The sequence below is a fragment of the Esox lucius genome, chromosome 21 (assembly GCF_011004845.1).
Source record: "Esox lucius isolate fEsoLuc1 chromosome 21, fEsoLuc1.pri, whole genome shotgun sequence".
Lineage (NCBI taxonomy): Eukaryota > Metazoa > Chordata > Actinopteri > Esociformes > Esocidae > Esox > Esox lucius.
This window is the reverse complement of record NC_047589.1, coordinates 24,191,409-24,205,493: the sequence shown is the minus strand read 5'-3', so window position 1 is coordinate 24,205,493 and position 14,085 is coordinate 24,191,409. Positions and strand designations below refer to the sequence as shown.

Below are 14,085 nucleotides of genomic sequence, written 5' to 3'. Positions count from 1 at the left end.
ACAGATGCACAGAAATAACAGTATGTGCACGCATACATGTGCATGTACAGTTTACACAAACTCAACAGTTCATAGATGATCATATTGATCACACATGAACATTACAAATGCTCTGATACATATACATATACATTTACATATACATTCAATGTATATTAGAATATTATTTTGTATGTACCATTCATAGGCATATCACACATACTATTATATTTATTATATTCAATGCTTCTAACCATATTGTATATATTCCTCATTCTACACTCACAATTGCTGCTAGTTTACATTGTTATGTATATTATTGCTACATTTTTTTTGCTTAATTCTTACAACGTAGATGTCACAAGAATTGTTCAGAATGATGCTGTGTTATTCGGTGCATTTGATAAAAAAACCGTTGAACTTTGAACTTGAACATGTTTTCTGTGGATGTGTTCAGAATACAGCGTGCCTCCTTGTTCCTCTCCTTCTCAGTCAGACAGTGTGCAGACTACATCAGCCATCTATACAGAGTATGTCTACACTACTCCCTCCCTGGCTTCCTAAAACAGACTGCCAAATTAGCCTCTAATTACATGTCTTCCCATTTGTTATGTGAACTCCAGTCCCCCAGAGAGTAACCTGGACATCATTTTCCTAAAACCCCTGTCAAATGTGTTCTCGTGCAAAATGAGAACCAGGGAGCGTGCCCAATCGTCAGTCAACAGGCCGCCGGTCAGAATAACACTGAAGGTAAAACACATGAACTCACCAACCATACCAGCGGTGCATTCTCGTTTTTCAGCCGTCAACCGTCAACGTTATCCAGGGATTCTCAAAGGTTTTTTGGGCATGGCACCTGTTTTTTGTGGATGGCAAATGAACTCATCTGAGGTACAAAACCATACTAGGGTTTAAAGACAACGGGGCAACGTTCTGTGGGAAAATAATGGGCGGTTGAAGGGAGATGTGGAACGAGACAGACAACAAGCGGCCTGCGAACAAGCAACAAAAAGGCCCATTGGCGTCAGAGGACTGCCCTCTCCGGACTTCTTCCTTGATAGATCTCACCGGCACCCGAGCCGCCATGTCGCTAGAGTGTGACCAATTTGAGCAGCCCAATATAATTACTAAACCCCTAACACTGGATAATGCTGGCCAAATGATAATAATACTGCGCCCCACTTGACCCCGGGGTCAAGCCTTATATAGAGTTATTTTCTCAAAAACATGAATTGAAATGAACAGTCATGTCTGGCGTGAGTTGTTGAAATGTTCAGAAACCCTGGGAAACCTGAGCCGAAGATGCTCACAGCAATATTACTATTCATGGAACTCAATATTTTCCGACATGGCCTTATGGTGACATCCCTGAGCAGTTTCCTTTCTGTACTGCAGCTTCATTCATTGTTTTGTTTTAATGTCACCTTAACATAACCAGGTAAGCATAAGAACAACTGTATTTTTGATGTGTCTGGGTGATTTAATCCATCATCCGCAGAATGTCATCATGCTTTAAGAGATACTCAATGCCTGATGTGTTATTGTTAACATTCAAACAATCACTGCTTGATGGAACTTCACGGAGGGAACCTGTATGTTGAAGGCATTACAGACAGAGGATTGGGAAGTTATTAAAAAATTATTGAATTTCATGGCGAGTCTATTAGCCAGAAAACTGCATAAAAAGTTCTGAGATTTACCTTTAAAATCCAGACCCCAAGACTGTGTTCATCCAGACATGCAAGTCATAGTACTGTACAACTCCAGGTAGGCTATTATCATCTCATTCTAGATGTGTTCCTATAATATGGGGTCCCTCCACTCTAAAAAGCCAGATCACTCCTGGTCTGGGGCAGGCACTGAAATCCATAGCAAAGCTCTCCTATTATTTTAACAATTAGCTGAATATATGGCCATTCTCCCAATCACTATCATGAGTTGAAAACATGGGAGCAGGAAGGGCAGCAAAAAAAAACACACTATGAAATATTCATCCATTGTAAACTCATTATTTTGCTGGGAGCAACCAGCACAGGCTTGCCTGGCTAAGCAGTGATTGATTGCTTTGGACTAAGGAGTGTGTGCAACAGACAGAAACGCTATAGTGTGTGTGCGCGTGTGTGTGTGCGTGTGTGTGGACTGGAGCAGGTGGGGAAATGCTTTTGCGTGTGTCTGAGGCTCTATGTGGGGCACAGATTCCACTACATGGCAGCAAAGACGGTGTGAGGCATTTATCATCAACCACACAGAATTGGGTTCCCAAGCAGCATTTCGAAATTCTGTTTCTAAGCTGGAACTCCTCCGAGTGGATAAAAGAAATGGATCAACTCCGAAACTACTGACATTGTGTGTCAGTGTGAAGTTCTGGCACGGCACAATACTGTGCAGTGCGCATTTCACTGACAACACAGATACCTGGGCAGAAAGGTTTTCATTCTAGTATTTGTAGACAGGCAATTTTTTGGGGGGGAAATAACCCCGAATCTCACATTCATTCAATTTGATTGATTTTCTTAAAAGCAGGGGGAATGTGTTTTGAAACAAAGATCAACCTGATAACGTTTAAGACATAGTGTTTTAATTACGGAAACCATCACAGATTATCCTGACTGTATAAGGCTCACTCACAATTTCTTGAAGTAATCTTGGCAGAGTCAAACACACAAAGATCATCCTCTCAACTAAATGCTAGGCAAACAGGGAATTTCAGATGAGATAAAATCTGCCACAAGAATATGACAATTATAATGAACTCCTTGGAGAGGAGTGCCCAGAATTTTACAATATTTTGGCATACATTGCCCATTTCTGATTTTCTCTTCTATACACAGGAATGTTTTTGGCTCAAATGTAAATGTCCCCAAAGAGATTCCCCAACCATCCTTGCAGATCAGATATCTTATTTCATGTGATGTGCTAACAAATCAGCCAGACAGCCAGAAAACTCTGTGCTTGTCCCACCGTGGTTCGGTTCTCTCCGGCGCAAAGGCATGGCCACTGAGAAACCACACGGAGTATGACGGATTCCAGTGAACCAAATGAAACGGCAGTCTCACAATAACCGCAGTGAAGAATGGTGGCCCACTTAAACGGTCATTATAAATCATTGCCCTTGTTCCTGGGCCAACGCCTCCAACATCTTACAGGGCTGACCCCAATGAAATGAACAAACAACAAGAGCAGCCGTGAATTGAGGCCGTCCAATTTATTGGAGAGGAGCCTGTTATAATGGCTTTTATTGAAAGCTTGGAGATAAGTTTCTTCGGTTCAAAGATTTCTTTCCCCTGCCTCCTTTAACTTATGTCCTGTCATTTATCCAAAATGATTAAAGAGTTCATTTAAGTTGCTATCTCCTCTTCAGTGTTTTCAGATCCCTTGCAGATGGGAGAAAAAAGGATGGAAGCCACTTCAGACTGTTCGGACACACCCAGAACTGGAATGAGATCAGAGATGAATCCTTTAAGTGGTTAGTCAAGCACCTAAGTGGTTCTCTGTCAGGATCCTCCTCATCAGCCCAAAGGGAAAACACAGAGTGTGATAAACAAAACAGCTTTCTGCCAAGTCGAAACCAGGCTTTCTTCAGTGCTAAAATACACCTGCATTTAATTGTATGGTAGATGTCTAGGAGGTAAGAATTGAGTTTGTATTGAATATCGTGTTCAAGGGAACCCAGGCACTAGAACGCCACCGAAAACATTGAAAGTCATTAGAAAGCAACAAGACAGACCATCACTGTGGGTGCTGTTAGGGGTTTCATCCAGTGGAGACTGAGACAAGACCTGCCACTGACAGGTCTGGGGGAGAAAATACAGAGCCACTCGTGGTTTCAGCGGTCGCCACTGCTTTTTACAGAGACAACGCTGCGGATACAAATGGATTTCATCCGGCCAACAGCAGAAAATCATTCAATGTTCGGCAACACTGCCCACTATGCCCTTGAAAGCCTGTTTGTGGTGACAGGACGAAAACAAAAGGAAAATAGTGCTGGAGGATAACCCACCCAGCTGGTTGGAAACGGACGCAATCCCACCGATTTCCACTTGGAGTAACCAGTCTAGGAGACACATTGGCAGCGGGGGGGGATATTTATCGGCATGCACTGCAATTACACTGAGGAGACAATAAGCTTCTGTACAGGTACTGTAGATATCAGGGCACTTTAGTGTAGGATGGGCTGAATTCTATCCACGAAACAAAACGATACGTACTGAAGCATTTCACCTAATAGAGCCAATCAAACACACCGATTGCGGTGTCCAAATTCAGATTGGTCCCTCAACCTGAATTTTATTCTGCTTGCTTCTGTTTGGCCAACCGTTTCGCAAATTTAGATTTGCAGAATTAATAGAATAGATACCTTGTGGGATCAAGTGTTCAGTGACGCGATAGTGTTGAGAAGGCAGTAGAATCGGTCTCGTATTAAATGAATGGAGCTGCATTCCTGGCGTAATGTCGTCTCTCTCCAGCTTTGAGCTGGAAAAATAATCTGGGTTTCAATTTCTGCATTGATGCTTGGCTCAGTGCCACAGAAGCCGGATGTAAATGGTGGAAAAATACCCCAATCAGCCATAACATTATGACCACCTGCCTAATATTATGTAGGTCCCCTTTTGCCGCCAAAACAGCCCTGACGGCCCCCTGAAAAGTCGCCGGTTCATCACTTTTCCTTCCTTGGACCTCTTTTGACAGGTACTGACCATTACAGACCGGGAACACCCCACAAGGCCTGCAGTTTTGGAGATGCTCTGACCCAGTCGTCTAGCCATAACAATTTGGCCCTTGTCAAAGTCACTCTGATCCTTACGCTTTTCCATTTTTCCTGCTTCTAACACATCAACTTTGAGGACAGAATATTCACTTGCTGCCTAATATATCCCACCCACTGACAGGTGCCATGATAACGAGATTATCAGTGTTATTCACTTCACCTGTCAGTTATGTTATGGCTGATCGGCGTACATCAGCCGATATACAATAATGAGGAAACAGGAAACTTTTCTGTTGTTGTTCATTTAAATTATTCAATAGCCAATGAAGAAAACGCTTCAATTAAAAGTTGTACATTTTCCCCCTTTCTTTAATTAAAACCTCTAGGCCTTCCCATTGTCAGCAACAATACAGATCTTCTTCTGGTGGTATCTGGGGCGGATTGTAAAACATCTGTCGTGACTGTTGGTTCTTGCATACATGTACACATGATTAATCCTTTTTAAATGTATTCACAAAATGTGGATTGATTTTTGCATTCACAAGCTGATTTTTATTGACGGAACTCCTTGAATGCGTGTATGTAGCATTCTCAGCACCTACACTGCACTTTCATCACGCCCCGACTGGTCTCCTAGTGCACGTTGAAAAATCAGCTTTCTCCTGTCCATTTGGTCATTTTACAGACATGTTTCAGCCCCTTCTTAAATGTTCACTACAGCCAGAATCCCAGGTAAACATCATGGTTGTCCATCATCCATGTGAAATACAAAGTTTTCTGTTATGACAGACAGAAATACAGCATGAGTGCTATTTACCACTAGTTGGCTTTCTCCCAGGCTTTTTCAGGAATAACAACTGCAAATGTTTATTTATCAGGCTTGACAGGTTTTATAATGTTTCCCTTCTGAGGGCACACTTTCCATTTGGCCAGTACCTACTACAAAGTGTACTTTGAGGTCAAACAATTTCAAAGCTGAATATATACATTTTGTAAATCAATCAATTAAATAATCAACAAAGCAAATTGATAATCCAATCCATAAGTCCTGTTTTGGAAACGTGAGAAGCATTCCATAAGCATTGTTTTTATAACGAGCATTGTTTTTCAAATGAGCTCACTTTTAGGCTATTTTGCAACAATGACACATTGTCCATAGCCTAGAGTCCACCGACACCATCGAGCACCACTTGAACATGTTTTTTTTGCTTTTACAAAACTCAAACCCATTACTTTTACCTCTATACCCTCTATACCCTCTATACCCTCTATACCCTCTATGCGTCCATGGGAACGTAGATTGATATCCCAGATGATAGGCCTCGCAAATTATAATGTAATATTCAATTAATTCAGGACAGACATTGAGTGGGTGTGTCCGCATCTTTAAGGTCAAGCTGAGACTGATACCATGTAATTCATACGCCTACATTGACCAGCAGACAAATGTAGGCTACGATCAAATGGCTGTATTTGGTTGACTTTGCCTAAAGCAAGTTTGGAATTGGCTATTTAAAGTGTTCCAGTACTCTGGCCCTTCCATTTGAAACGAACTGCAAAAGGGCATGAAATTGCAGGAGCTTGTTTGTCTTAATGGGTTTTGAACTATGAAGTGGAGGGCTGTGATGGTTTTGAACCAAAATGAGACAAACCCTTCCCAATAAACTAATGTTTAAATGGTTATATTTATGAAATCTAGGGCTTTACATTTTTATGAATAAACTAAGTGTGGTGCTACCTTAGCCAGGTCTCTCCTGGAAAATCTATATTTAATATCCAAATGGGACAAACCTGGAAAAATAAAGATAACATAAAACAAAATAATAAGCTGTTGGGGCTCACCAAATGCAGACAGTCAAAAGGGGGTTTACTGGGAATGTGAAAAGGACAGGTTGTCAGGGAAAATGTACTGCTGACAGACTGGAAATTACAGTTCAAATCAGCCATCACACTAGTTCCTGGAAACAGATCTAAGAATGACAAAATGTAGGCTGACAACTAATTACGATAGAGTAACATAACGATTTGGTCTGCTCATTTTAAATATTCAGATTTTATGGAAATACAATTTCCCTAATATGAATAAAAATGTATAATATGAAAACCACAGGGCCGCAGTGAAGAAAGTTCTCACAATACACCAGATTAACCTGTGAGTAGTAGTAGCTTTCACAATTTTGTACTTTTTTTAAGAAAGAACAAATTTAAATCACAACCCACACAAACTAACCTGAGGGAAAACAAGGCACTTTCCAAACACAGTGTCCCTCATGACGATTTAAAGGGTTGTACAGAGGGACCATTAACTCAATACTGATTCAACAGCTGTGTTTTTGATCTAGCATTGAGTGTTTTGTAGGAAACAGCTGTAGGGCACATTGGATATGAATAAAGCCACCATTTGCTAAGCCAGTTAGCATAATAACACCCAAGGTACAATTATTTTGTATTCAGATGACAAGGATATGCTCCGGGGGTCCCCTGGTTATGAGACATATGAATAATAATTACAGCTTAATAAATCCCTAACATATGCCATTTTGCACAACATTTCATCCAAGCCACTTACAGTAGCACATGCATGAATTTGTGTGCATTTAAGTTGCTCCAGGGGGAATCAAACCCACAACCATGACGTTGCCAGAACCATGCTTTACAGAAGCTTTTGAGGTGTCAGAAGGAGGAATGATACGGTTCTGGGCAAGGGCTTGCCTTGCAGACAACAGTTGATTAGCATTTCATTAAATACATTTAGTCAAGTGATTTCTCTCCAACAAGATGAAAAACGTAACCCTGCGAACCACAGGTGAGAAGGAGACTACTAGAGACCGCGCCTCAACGACTTTAAAGCCGACCTCAAATCACACAATCCAGACACCCGCTAGGGCTATTACACAGGGCTCCCACGTTATATGAATGAGTATTCAGTAAAAGGAGCCAGTCATTCCACCTGGAGATTGAAAATGCAACCTCATGCATAAAGGAGGTACCCTGCGTATCCCCACGGACAGAGACAGTAATATATCGCAATATACCGAGATTCACAGCTTTAGGTGTGGTTAACATTTTATGAGCCATTCCAAGAGCTAAGGAGGACGAAGCAAAAGGTCAGGTCTGCCCTCAAAGCTTAATAGAGATAACATAATAAGTGGAAAGAGGGCTTACAATTTAACCCAGGATTAATATCAATCAGTGCTTGACGGAAAAGGGGAACTAGAAAACTTTCAAACTTTCCATTCACTAACAATGTAGACTAATCCGTTAGATTACACTACGCTCAGTACTATGTGCTGTGGGCTACACAGCAGCAATGCATTACATGGGAGATGGGCGAGGAGGAATATTAAATTGCAGCCCACCTTGCATGGGTGTGATCTGTCAGAGAATTGTCATCTCAAGCAACAACATGGCAACAATGAATAGCCAGACAGTAAACAAAAGAGGAGTATAATCCCGTTTCAGTACAAAGTCGTTGATGCCATTTCCAATCCGTTTATTACGCACTTCTATTCAAACACTCAAAACGCACGCTGACACAAACACTTTGAAAACACTGTTCAAAAGCGAGAATCGTATCAATCTGACATTTAAAATCAACGTAAGACTCATCATCTCTTACCATTACGTTCCCCTGCATTTTCGCAGTCTCAATGAGATTCTTTTCCTTCATTTTCTATGTAGAAATGATCCTGTTATTGCAGGGTAATTTCTTCGTTTGACTTTTGGACCGTTTCCGCCACTGTCTCAACCAGTCCAGCGAGATCCTTGGTTTGGATGCTAGTTTACGAGCGGGTGGGCTTACGTACTGATCAGACACCTGCGTTGCCTTTTCCTCAATATCCTGTTGATTGCTAACTGAGTGTTTGCCTTTTCCTATGCAGTAAAATATACAGCCGTGAAAAATTAAAAGAACTTGAGTTTTTCACGAAGGCCATTATATAGTATTTCCATAACGTGGAAGACCACCACCTTTGCCTCACACTCCCCCGAGACCGCAGCTTCGGGACCTATTACTTTAAACCAAACAGAAGATTCAGCTCAGCATCGCTCCGCCAATTGACAGTCGGCGCGTGTTTTCCGTGCAGCCACCGGAATAAAGATAACCGCAACATTTCCCACGAACTTGTGTTCGCTTTAGTTTTCAGTTTCGAACCAAAATGAGCTAATTATTAGCTGTGCTTGACAAAGGCAAACACTCGATATTTCTTTAATAGCCCTATTATTAAATATGCTTGCCGAAGCACAACTCTACATTCCTTTCAGTCTTATTAGTTGCCAAAGGCAAAGCATATATGTCTCTCGAAGTCTAATTATTATTATTCCAATTTCTTCCACTCGCTCTAGAGCCTAAACGATATGGTCAGCCAATCTTGTCATATCGTATTGGTAATTATATCTGTCTGTCACAGTTGATGCTCATAATTGGATGTTCGCTTGATTGAAAATCCTGTGAGTGTAGCCTACTTTAAATAGGCTTAAACCTATACCTCAACTTTGCGTTATTGCACCATCAACAAACCAACGAGCCTATATGTAGGCTCTTTCTTACACAGTTCAAGAGATCAAATCAAAACCAATGTTGATGTGTTCAAACTATCCTACCTAGAATTTCTTTAATGCAGATGCTTTGGGGAATTTCAATTTTGAGTTAAAATGAAGCCAAGGATACAGAAGCAATTCAAAACGCTCATGCTTCTATTTAGGCCAATGAAGCTACAATACCAACATTCTATTGAATGTTTATGAATGATACACTATTTTAATAACTGTAATTTCATAGTGTTAATTAACACACGAAAAAAATGAAACATTCTAGAAAGACCAAATTGAAATCATAAGGTAGAATCCAGAAATGTTGATTTCATCTGAGGTCTTTTCATAAAAGTCCAGAATTCATAGCAAACTTAGATACTGCCTCCCTATCATAATAAAAACGACTAGGCCTACTAACATTGACGCTTTGATAAATTAAACAACACAACTACATTTATTTTGAAGATCTTGCTCACAGTTCAGTTCACGTTCTGATGTAAAAGAGTGTATTCAGCGCACAAAGCCTATTCACCCTGCTCCTTCTGGCGAATTGTGTGTGAAACAAACCTCACTCACCTAAAATCTCTTAAACATGATGGAAACCAATTAAGGGTCCCCAAGGGTGAAATCCTCTTTTAAACGGTTATTGACTATGACTTTGTTAATTAGCATAATTTGCATAATTTGCATGAACTAACCCTAAAACATTATCTCTTGAACTGTTTCAACTTTTGTTTCAACATTTTTAAACATGTACCGACTGTGACTATATTACTTAGTCAATTTTTGTATGACTAGTGTAAAAGAACTCTCTAATGGTACCTCTTAGACCATTGCAGGTAGAGAAACCAAACCCACCTTGCTTCACATGGATTGCCTATCCTAACTTCGGACACCTTTTTAACATAAATAAGACGGCAAGCACACTACATTTTCTTCTGTTAATGTCTTCTCTAGTTCTAATATTTTTTCCCCCCAACTTGGTCCACATTTTCTCAGCATGATGTAGGCTACAACATTACTGTAAACACCATGTGACATGGACACAAAAAAAAGAGGTTAACATAAATCACATTCATTTCCCGAGAGAGGCGGACGTTAACATTAGAATACACCATTGGCCCCCTGTCACAATAAATGAGTTTATGATATATTTGTTTAATAACACGCCTTCATGGGCCACTGGAGAGAACAAACAATTTGAAGGGAGCAACACGTAAGGTGCACTGCTGGTAGACCGGTATGCCGGTGTAAGAATATCTATAGCCTACATTCCAAATATACCACAGTGTGGATACAGAAGCAAAACCTCTGACCTGTGAGGACTTGTTTCATAGTTTAAACCTGTTCAGATCTTAGGCGGGCAAACATATGCCCAAATATCTGATAATGATCTGAGTAAGGTCACCCACTGCGACCTGCACTTCAACACTTGAATAACCATCTTGCTTCTGTGTCCAGTGCACACTAGCAATTGGGGGCACTCACCCTATTGGACTGAAGATCACAGAGCCCCTATCAGTCAGAGGAACTCCTCTTGGCCACCAGTCATACAATAATCTAGAATTACTTCGACCAAGGGCTAGTTAATCAGGCAATCTTAGTTGGGTTGCCTAACTCTCCATAACAAATATTTCAAAGAGAAATATCATATTTATCAGTGTGCAATTATCATGATGGACTCAAGCCAGTTTCAGAACTTTTAAGTTGACATCAAACCGACGCTCCAAGCTCTGCCTCATGGCCAACGGCTGTCAGTGTGCCAGGTGCACTCACTCTTCCCCTGCCACTTGGCATGACGCCTTCTCCAACGGTCGTCAGCATTTCAAAAACAGCTTTTCATGCCTACCGTTGCCTTCTCCAAGAGACGGTCCGTCTGCAACAGAGAGTTGTCCTTCACATCACAACACAAAGTGGTCCAGGCTTACCGAAAGTTCAGCAGTTCAGCTTGAAAATGAAAATGTATGAGGCAAACGTTCTATTCACAGAATTGTACAGCACTGGGGAAAATACACTCTCCCTGACCTCCGACTGACACATGATGACTTGAAATGAACTCTGTAAAAAAAAAAAAATGGGTGGGGGGGGGGGGGTTTATAAAAAAATACGTATTATTTCTTTTCTCAAAATGACAGTCCTTTGACAAACATGATAGCTGTAATTTTGGTTTACAGCGGAAGCAGCTGATCTGCCATTAGACAATAAGCACTTCTCAAAGAGTTTTCAACTGTTGCAAATGGATGGTGTATAGAATTCTCAAAGAGAGATTTTCACAGGGGTTATGAATCAGCACAACTATAAGGTGTGTTTGCTAGGCTTTTTTCAGCAAAACAACACAACAATTCTCAGTAGGATACTAATAGCAACTGGAATAAAATAGATAGATGTCTCATTGACATCACAGTCGAAGCAAACTGCTTAGTGTGACCAAAACCCAATGTTGACCAAACCCACTTCTATAAGGTGTGAGATTGAGCGGGCCAAAAGAGTGTTCTACCCGCTGCGTGGAGAAAACCGCACATTACAGACAAAACAGACTTCAAATCCACTCTGTTCAATACACCAGAGAATATGATCAACAGTCTCTCATGGCTAGCCAAGCCATCAGTTCCATGTGACCTCTTAGAAGACAAATTAGAGGATTACACTGCCCGCATGCCCATTTGTAAACCTTGCATAAACGTAATGACCGTCGACTGGGGTCCTCGTAAGGTGGTCTGGTTTTGTCAACGTGGTAGTATAATGTTTTCACTGATATACAATCCATTTGGCAAGACAACTGTATCAACATGGGAGCAGTCAGATAGTTATGCTAATATCGTAAGTATAATATCATTGTATACGATATCTAATGCCACAGTGTACTTTTCAGAATCCATTTAATACTTGTCTGGTTTGCCACTGTTTAATGTTTTTTTTTTTGAGGAAACCACAGTGTATGGAACTGCTTTATGCATAACATTCACTTCAGGACACACACTTAACTGATCATGAAGCCAAAACTGTAACAACAAATCTCTGCTCCAATTTTATAATAATGGCCTTGACTCAAGCTCACAGTTCTGCTCATTTCCAAGTCAGACACATAGGCCTTGGTTCAGGTTGAAGAAATGTGTTGCAACAGTTTTGGGCACAGAAACCTAGCCCAGCAGCAGCCTGCTGTTAAAATTCAGGCAGAGAAAATGGCCGACATGGCATGGGGACCATGCACGTGCGCAGACACACCTCTGGGGGGGGTGTCCTGCCCATTCCCCGTCAGATTCAATAAGTGGCATTTTGGCAGGCAGGCACATGAACAGGTAGGGCTTGTGGAAACACCCTGTGTGCCCCTCCCCATATTGCCTTCTGATGGCTCCACTCCCCGCGTTAAGCCAATCGCTCACTCGCTTTGACGGGCACGGCGTCGTCCGCAGCACGAATCGGGGGAGGACCTTTGTTTCAGGTTCAGCACATTGACCGTTGATGTCTGAGCCATAACACACTTGATGATACCAATTAAGTACAGTGAGGAGAACAAGTATTTGATACACTGCCGTACAAGCATGTAGAAGTCTGTATTTTTTATCATAGGTCCTCTTCAACTGTGAGTGACGGAATCTAAAACAAAAATACAGAGTAATTAATTAGCATTTTATTGCATGAAATAACTAATTGATACATCAGAAAAGCAGAACTTAATATTTTGTACAGAAACCTTTGTTTGCAATTACAGAGATCATACGTTTCCTATAGTTCTTGACCAGGTTTGCACACACTGCAGCAGGGATTTTGGCCCACTCCTCCATACAGACCTTCTCCAGATCCTTCAGGTTTCGGGGCTGTCGCTGGGCATTACGGACTTTCCGCTCCCTCCAAAGATTTTCTATTTGGTTCAGGTCTGGAGACTGGCTAGGCCACTCCAGGACCTTGAGATGCTTCTTACGAAGCCTCTCCTTGCCCTGGCTGTGTGTTTTGGGTCGTTGTCATGCTGGAAGACACAGCCAAGACCCATTTTCAATGCTCTTACTGAGGGAAGGAGGTTGATGGCCAAGATCTCGCGATGCATGGCCCCATCCATCCTCCCCTCAATATGGTGCAGTCGTCCTGTCCCCTTTGCAGAAAAGCATCCCCAAAAATGATGTTTCCACCTCCATGCTTCACGGTTGGGATGGTGTTCTTGGGGTTGTACTCAAAAAGAGTTTAGACCAAAAAGCTCTATTTTTGTCTCATCAGACCACATGAACTTCTCCCATTCCTCCTCTGGATCATCCAGATGGTCATTGGCAACCTTCAGACGGGCCTGGACATGCGCTGGCTTGAGCAGGGGGACGTTGCGTGCGCTGCAGGATTTTAATCCATGATGGCGTAGTGTGTTACTAATGGTTTTCTTTGAGACTGTGATCTTGCATGGAGCCCCAGACCGAGGGAGATTGACCGTCATCTTGAACTTCTTCCATTTTCTAATCATTGCGCCAACAGTTGTTGCCTTCTCACCAAGCTGCTTGCCTATTGTCCTGTAGCCCATCCCAGCCTAGTAGACCTGCACATCCCAGTGCAGGTCTACAATTTTATCCCTGATGTCCTTTCACAGCTCTCTGGTCTTGGCCATTGTGGAGAGGTTGGAGTCTGTTTGATTGAGTGTGTGGACCGGTGTCTTTTATACAGCTAACGAGTTCAAACAGGTGCAGTTAATACCGGTAAAGAGTGGAGAACAGGAGGGCTTCTTAAAGAAAAACGAACAGGTCTTTGAGAGCCGGAATTCTTACTGATTGGTAGGTGATCAAATACTTATGTCATGCAATAAAATGCAAATTAATTATTTAAAAATCATACAATGTGATTTTCAGGATTTTTGTTTTAGTTTCCGTCACTCACAGTTGAAGAGT

General features: G+C 41.6%; 1 long non-coding RNA gene across 2 annotated transcripts in view; it reads right to left on the bottom strand.

Annotated features, from left to right (window-relative positions):
- The window catches only part of dpp6a, a 211,447-nt gene that overhangs the window by 176,391 nt on the left and 20,971 nt on the right, over positions 1–14,085 (bottom strand). The window contains exon 1 of one of the 2 annotated variants that reach the window (XR_002195869.2): positions 8,307–8,716. The exons of the other annotated variant lie outside the window; for it this stretch is intronic. This is a non-coding gene — a long non-coding RNA (dipeptidyl-peptidase 6a). Of the gene's footprint in view, positions 1–8,306; positions 8,717–14,085 lie in introns of those variants that run through there. 2 annotated transcript variants of the gene reach the window in all.